Source organism: Gossypium hirsutum, chromosome A08 (genome assembly GCF_007990345.1).
Source record: "Gossypium hirsutum isolate 1008001.06 chromosome A08, Gossypium_hirsutum_v2.1, whole genome shotgun sequence".
Lineage (NCBI taxonomy): Eukaryota > Viridiplantae > Streptophyta > Magnoliopsida > Malvales > Malvaceae > Gossypium > Gossypium hirsutum.
In genome coordinates this window covers 117,547,754-117,555,400 of record NC_053431.1, presented here as the reverse complement: position 1 = coordinate 117,555,400, position 7,647 = coordinate 117,547,754, and the positions used below count along the sequence as shown (strand labels likewise).

The window sequence follows — 7,647 nt, the reverse complement described above, 5'->3', positions numbered from 1 at the left end:
GGGCTCAACAGGGACACACCCGTGTGAGGTGGCTTAAGCCGTGTTTAGAGTCTGCTAAATAGACACGGGTGTGTGTACTACCTGTGTGAGGAAGTCCAGGTCATGTTGATTTCCCACGTTGACCCATTTTCTCCTTTTTTGACCCGTTTCTTGCTCTTTTTACTCTCCTATGCTCACCTAAGTATAAAACATGAAATTAAAGGATTAGGAGCATTGAATTCCATAAATTTAATGATAATTCATCCAAAAATATGCTAAGCATGGGATAAAAATATGTATAAATTACGACTTATCAAATACCCCCACACTTAAGCGTTTGCTTGTCCTCAAGAAAAATCCTCAACTCACAATCAAAATAAATTCTTCTCAACTGATAATTCTTATCAATAGTATCTCAAAATAATCCATAAGTAATCATACATTAAAAATTCAACTCGAAGAATATCAAAGTTTCAAACATTCCAAGTTGAGCATTTTATCACGAAAACATAGGTGTCTCCCCTCATCTAAGTAATCACTTTTGATTCAAAGTATCACAGAGTTTCACATCCTCACTAAAGATTCACTCAAAGCACTCGAGGTGTATAAGGACAAGAAATTTAGCACTCAACAGTCAATATGAAAAGTCATTACCATAGGCTTGCGTGAAAATCAAATCTCCACCACTATATATTGAGATGATACATCAATCAAAAGGTCTTTAGAGGGTTGTAACGTGGCTTTGGTTAGGGGGTGTAGTCACAAGCTGAAAGAAAATGTTAGAATCGAGATTGAATTGAAAAACTACCTAACTAGAAAAATACTAAAACTAATAAATTACATTCCTAATTAGAAGATCCTAGAATTTAGCTTTTCTTCATGGAATATGGAATTAAATACTTAAGCTCAAAAAGAAAAAAATTACTACTAATATGTATATATGTATATATATATTTGTTTTCAAGAACAAATCAAAATAACATAGAACTTTGCTAACTATCAAAAATAAAACATAGCTAAGCAATTTATTCAAATCAAATCTCGACAAAAATAGGGATCAAATGAGGGGATTTCAACAGTAATGGGTTATGGGTTAATATTGAGGGTAAATCAATGAATGGCTTGTTAGGCTTAAGGAGGTTCATTAAGGGTTAATTATAAGGGTAGACTTTTATGGAGTAAGTGGGTTAAACCTAAGTGCCTTTATCATCTTGACATATCAAATCAAATAGTGTGGTCTTGACATGCATAATCGAAGCAAGTTCTAGAATAAAAATCAATATTGACGCACTCATAGCAACAATAAAAGTGAACATGAAAGAAATAATATGTGCCCTAAAGGCTCAAGATCTCACAAACATTATGGCTTTTCTATGTTAAACCTGTAAATTTCAACTCAAGATAATACCTAAACTTGGGGAAACAACCTAAAAATTTTTTATTCTCAAAAGCCAACTTATCATGCTTGATTCTCTAATTCCTTAAAGTTTAAAAAATCAATGCATAAATGCCTATGTTTTAATTCAAGACATATCAATAAAAATCATAAATTAATCAAAATTCATTATAATAGTGATATGAATGAGTCACGTGAAAATAAGACAAAATTCAGGGATTTTTCTGATAATAATATAAATAACCCCCCACACTTAAGATGTACATTGGTCTTAATGTACAAAGATAGATTTACTGAAAAATATAGATATAAGATCATAAGATAGGGAGAGAAGTGAAACTTCTTGAATGTTGAATGGAATCCTTAAGTTGGATTTATGAAGAGTAGTCGGCTAAGGCAAGTGTGAGATTGGAGGAGGATACTCCGGCGGTGGTAGAGGTTGGTTAGTCAACAAGTCCTACACCAAAAGAATATTATATCTGGTGGTGGCTATTGTCATGGTTGAGCAGGACATGGCAGTCATGGAGAACCTTTTCTAGTGGAGTTGCAAATTCCCAAGTAATAGTGAGCTTTAGAGCTCTTCATAACTGCGATAGAATCATTAACTCTTTAGGAAATATAAAGTAACATGATTACTCATAAAGAAATGACGAAAATATAAAGTACTTGATATAAATTATAAAACCTAAAGATGAAGTAAAATTAGTATTAAAGAGAAATAAAATAAAATAAAAAGTAAGTTAAAAACAAATAAAGATAAAAGTAAAAAGGTAGAAATAATAAATAAAAGTCTTCAAAAATCTTCATCGCTAGATGGTTCGCGAGGTGGGGGTGGCGATGAAATGTGAAGATGCTGACAAATCTGATGTAAGGTTGCATCAATATGATCAAAACGCTGAAAACATTGCTACTCGAATCGAGTAAGGTGCTCAGAAATGTCAGAAAGAGAAGCAGCCGCATGAACTGGGCGATGAATAGTTGGTGGCTGAGATGGTGGATCCTTGTGAGGTGGAGAGACATCATCAGTAATGTCCTCTGGGTCCTCCTACTTGGCTGACTGGATGAGGTAGTACTAAGTAGGATCAACTCCGCGTCGTCTCTCGATCATCCTCATATGGAGCATACTCAAGATGCCTTGTGGGGACATCTGACCAATGAGGATGATTGCGCCGCCGTGTTGAGGAGACCGAAGTATCGCGCTAAGCGAGTCACATAAGGGCCAATGGAAATGACTCCATTCCTATGTCACTCCGTCTGATGGCGAATCTTAAGGGCGATGAAATAAGCGAGGTCGAATATGTGCCCATGCACCATGCTCCATAAAAATTAGGCATCGTTGGTGTTGACGATGCCGGTACTCTCTCGCCGTCCTGTCAGGGTATGGGCCAGGATGGCGTGTAAGTATATAAATAATTGGGCGAGAGCTAATGCCTTAGAGTGGCTAGGATCATAAATTGCCGAAGCAGGAACGAGGGCCTTCCAGCAGTTTGAAGAAGACTAGTGGATGTGGCGATGGAGGCTGTCGAAGTCATTGTCGTCCATGAACTCCTTCGTGCATAATCCTAATACGACTCCGAACTCAGGTACACTCAACTGGTGAACTAAACTGTCGAGACAGAACTGGATGGTTCCAAGATCATCGAACTCTGTCATAATGACTTGAAGATGGAAGGTCGAACAGAGTTCGAGTGTGAGCTTGAGGTACGTCAGCTCGATGATCTCGAAGAAGAGCCCCCACGTGTCAGTCGTCAGGAGAGCCCAGACTGCATCAGCGAGTTGGATCTTCTCTAGGGCGATCCAATCAATACAATGGCCCACACCTAGGGGTTGGGCCCATAGTATCTGAAAAAGTTCCTCCTGGGGTCCTAAGGGAAACTGTAAGAAGGGGTGGCGAATTTCAGTGGTAGGACCTGAGGAGGATGCTGCTCATTTGCGCTTCTTCGAGGCAGGGATGGCAGTCTTCTTGCCTCTTGTGTTCGTCATGTTGTACCTGAAAACAACAAAAGTCGAAAGTAGTCCTTAACAGTCAGTCAAGAGTTGAAAGAATATATCCTGACACTAATTATTGCAAAAGCTAAAAACTAATAGGAAATTTATAGGAACATATTGTTAATACTAAGCATAGTAACATATGATAAAAACAAAGAGTAAAGGTAAGAAGAAATAGCCAGAAACTAAAATAGGCACAATAATAAAACTAAGAATTATAACCATTTCAACAAAAATAAATGAATAATAATAATAATGGTTATGAAAATAAATAACTAAATAAAATAACTAAAATAAAATGAGATAAAAAAAGAAAAATAATCTGTGAAAGGAAGAGAGAACCGATAGTGGTTGGGGGTGGACTGGAATGGGACGGCGGCGGAGGGTACAGGCTTGAGCAATGAAGTTGAAGATGGCTACTACTCAGAGGGGGCCACGGCCTAGCAGACTAGACCGTGTGGCGCGAGTGGTGGACCTATCTGTAAGGAGAAAAAGAGAGAGAGGAGGGGGATGAGAGGGAAAAAGAGAGGATGTAGGGAAGATAGGAAAAGGTAAGTAGAAGGGAGAGCTAGGAAGAACTAGGGGCGGCCGGTTGGTGAGAGGGAGAGATTTTACCAACTAGGGTTAGGGTTTTGGAGGAAGGGGATGATGAATAGTGAGGGGTTTATATAGATATTGGGGCACACGGCCGTGCTAATTTCAGCCCTTGTGTTTTGTGATTTTCAAATTTGGGCGCGTCTGAAATTCGGCCCATGCCCGTGTTCTTTGGGTGTGTTAGTGCACACGGCCGTGTCCTACTTCGTTTGCTTCTCATACGATCGTGTATATGTACTCACATTCGTGTTATTTTGACTGTATCGACCACGGCTGGTGGGCACTGGCATGTCGAACGCCCGTGTTAATTTCTCAGTTTCTACCACGGCTTGTAGACACAGGTGTGTTGCACGCCCGTGTTGATTTGGTAGAATTGCCCACGACTACATCGCACGGTTGTGGAAATGTATCGAATCTCTTGTTGTGGAAAAATTTTACTCTTTTTTCACACGGCTATATCGCACGGCTGTGTCGCAGCCCGTGGTATGAGCACGACATAAGGCACGCCCGTGTTCCTAGCCGTGTGGATTTGGAAAACCTGCGTTCAAATATTCAGTTAATGATTAGATGTTAAAGACTAAAATTTAAAGAAATCAACACTGTTAGTGCTCGGGTTGCCTCCCGAGAAGCGTTTATTTATAGTCTAAGCTAAACTTACCTCTTGGGTGCGTGGTCATGGTGGTGCGAGGAGTTTACACTCTTCATTCCTGCTATCAATCTCATTAAAATAAGGTTTTAAATGAGTACTATTTACCTTAAACATGCTGAATTTGGAATGAGTTACCTCGACTGTATCATATGGGAAAATGTTGAGTACCGTAAAAGGGATTGCTCCATTAGGTTCAAAAGTGGCAATACGAAGGTCCACTACATCTAATAGTACTTTGCCTCCAACCTTAAGTTGATTTGGTGAAACATTGAGCCCGTCATGGCGTGGTTTTGGTTTATTGTGTGTTCTCGGTTTCTGTGTCCGCCATTCATCTAGTTCCTCGATTTGTAGCCTTCGTTCTTCATAGATGGGTCCTTTGTTGTTACTTGAACATAACTCATGTATGTTCTTCGAACGTGTTTCCTGCAAAGAAGGTTGTACCACATGATTAGTATTAGTAGCATAATTATACAACTACCCTCAATATCTGATGTGTTACTCGAATTACGAGCTTGAAGAGTGATTGTTTCATCATTCACATGAAGTGCGAGTTCACCTGTACCAATATCAATAATAGTTCTAGCATTTGCTAAGAAGGGTCTTCCTGAAATTAAAGGCACGTCACTATCCTCTTCTATATCTAGAACAACAAAATCAGTTGGGAATATAAATTTGTCAATTTTAACAAGTACATCTTCAATAATACCCCTAGGAAATTTGATTGGCTTATCTGCCAATTGAACGCTCATCCTAGTTTATTTGGGTTTCCCAAGACCTAGTTGTTTAAACATTTTATAGGGCATGACATTAATCCTAGCCCCTAAATCAGCCAAAGCATTTTTAATGTTTAAACTACCAATTAAAAAAGGAATCATAAAACTCCCTGGATCTTTCAACTTTTTGGGTAGCTTATTCTGTAAAACGGCTAAGAAAACTGCGTTCAGCTCCACATGCGACGCCTCATCCAACTTCCGCTTGTTTGCTAAAAGCTCTTTTAAGAATTTAACTATGTTCGGCATCTGCAAAAGAGCTTCAATAAACAATAAGTTAATATGTAATTTCTTTAATAGTTTAAGGAATTTACCAAATTGTTCGTCCGTGTGGCCTTTCCTTGTCGCATTTGGGTATGACACATGAGGTTTGTACTCTTTACTTACCAGTTTCTGCTCATTATGGTCCACCTCATCCTTACCTGTACTTACCACAATTCATTTCCTCGATTCTGGTTCAGGTTCAACTAACCCTTCTTTTTCTCAAACGGTAATCGCATTGAGTTATTCCCTTGGGTTAGATTTAGTGTTACTTGGTAAACTACCTTATGGTCGTTCAGAAATCAATTTGGCAAGTTGGCTATCTAAGTTTCGAGCCCTTGGATCGATGCTTGTTGATTCTTAAGTGCTTTTTCGGTACTCTGAAAATGATTCTCTAACACCAAGATAAATTTTATTAGCATCTCCTCAAGGTTTGACTTCTTTTCCTGCTGGTAAGGTGGTTGTTGAAAACCTGGGGGATGCTGTGGCCTTTGATTTCCTTGACCACCCCTTGAGAAATTGGGATGGTTCCTCCATCCTGCATTATAAGTGTTACTTTATGGATTATTTTGAGGTCTAGAATTATTGTTACCCATATATTGAACTTGTTCCTCCTCAATGTTAGGGTTGAAAGATTGATATTCTGTGTGTACTCCTCCTCCATTTGAATCGCACCTCATCATGGGATGTACCTAAGTAGAACCACATAAACCATCAATCTTTTTATTTAAAAGTTCTACCTGGTTAGACAGCATAATAACCACATCGAGGTTGAAAACACCGGCTGCTTTTGTCGGCTTTATTCTCATGACTTGCCACTGATAGTTATTCAATGACATCTCTTCAATAAATTTGTAAGCCTCTTCAGGTGTTTTGTTCTTCAAAGTTCCACTGGCAGCTGCGTCGATAAGTTACCTTGTTGAGGGGTTCACAGCATTGCAAAACGTCTGAACCTGTAGCCATATAGGTAACCCATGGTGAGGGCACCTTCTCAATAGATATTTGTAGCTCTCCCATGCATCATAGAGTGTTTCTAGATCCATCTGCACAAAAGAAGAGATATCATTCCTCAACTTAGCCATTTTAGCAAGCGAAAAATATTTATGTAGAAATTTTTCGGTCATTTGTTCCCAAGTAGTGATTGACCCTCGTGGTAACAAGTTCAACCACTGTTTAAACTTATTCCTCAATGAAAAGGGAAGCAACCGAAGGCGAATGGCATCGTCAAAAACACCATTATGGCATCGTCAAAAACACCATTGATCTTAAAGGTGTCGCAAAATTCCAGAAAATTTACCAAATAAGTGTTTGGATCCTCGTCCTGTTAACCATCAAACTGAACAAATTGTTGTATCATTTGAATCATGTTAGGTTTCAGTTCAAAATTATTTGCAGCAATAGCAGGTCTAACTATACTCGATTCAGCTCCTGTTAAACTATGTTCAGTATAATCATACATAATAGGAGGAGCAGGATTCTGATTTACTGGGTCTGCAATAGCCACAAGAGGCAACTGATTATTATGATTATTAGCCATCTCCTCGGTTGTAGGTTGAATATCGTCCTCTTGCCCTTCCTCTATGTATCGTAGGCTTCGTCTTATTTCTCTTCAGTTTCTGTGAGCAGTACTTTCAATCTCACTATCAAAAAGTAATGGTCCTGACGGGTTTCTTCTAGTCATAAACTATAAAAACCTGCCAAAAGTAAATAAAAAAACAAAATTAAAATAAAATTTAACTTGCAATAGAATAAACGGCTAAAGTAATAAAAATTAAGCGTTCATAATATCTTAGTTCCCTGGCAACGGCACCAAAAACTTGATGTGAACGTCTCGTGATAAGTTTTATATTTATGATTGATCGTACTTGAAAACTAACTATTATCACGATGAAGGCAAGCATCGTGATAATAGTTTATGACTAACTATTATATTTATAGCAAGACCGAAATGTCGAATCCACAGGAACTAAAAGTATTTATTAACTTTCTTTTTATTATCTAGACTAAAA

The 7,647-nt window shown here is 38.4% G+C and overlaps 1 non-coding gene across 1 annotated transcript; it reads left to right on the top strand.

Annotated features, from left to right (window-relative positions):
• Positions 1-6,607: 6,607 nt before the first annotated feature.
• On the top strand, positions 6,608-6,714 carry LOC121205628 (small nucleolar RNA R71). The gene has a single exon (XR_005900704.1). It is a non-coding gene; the product is annotated as a small nucleolar RNA R71 (small nucleolar RNA).
• Positions 6,715-7,647: the final 933 nt, after the last annotated feature.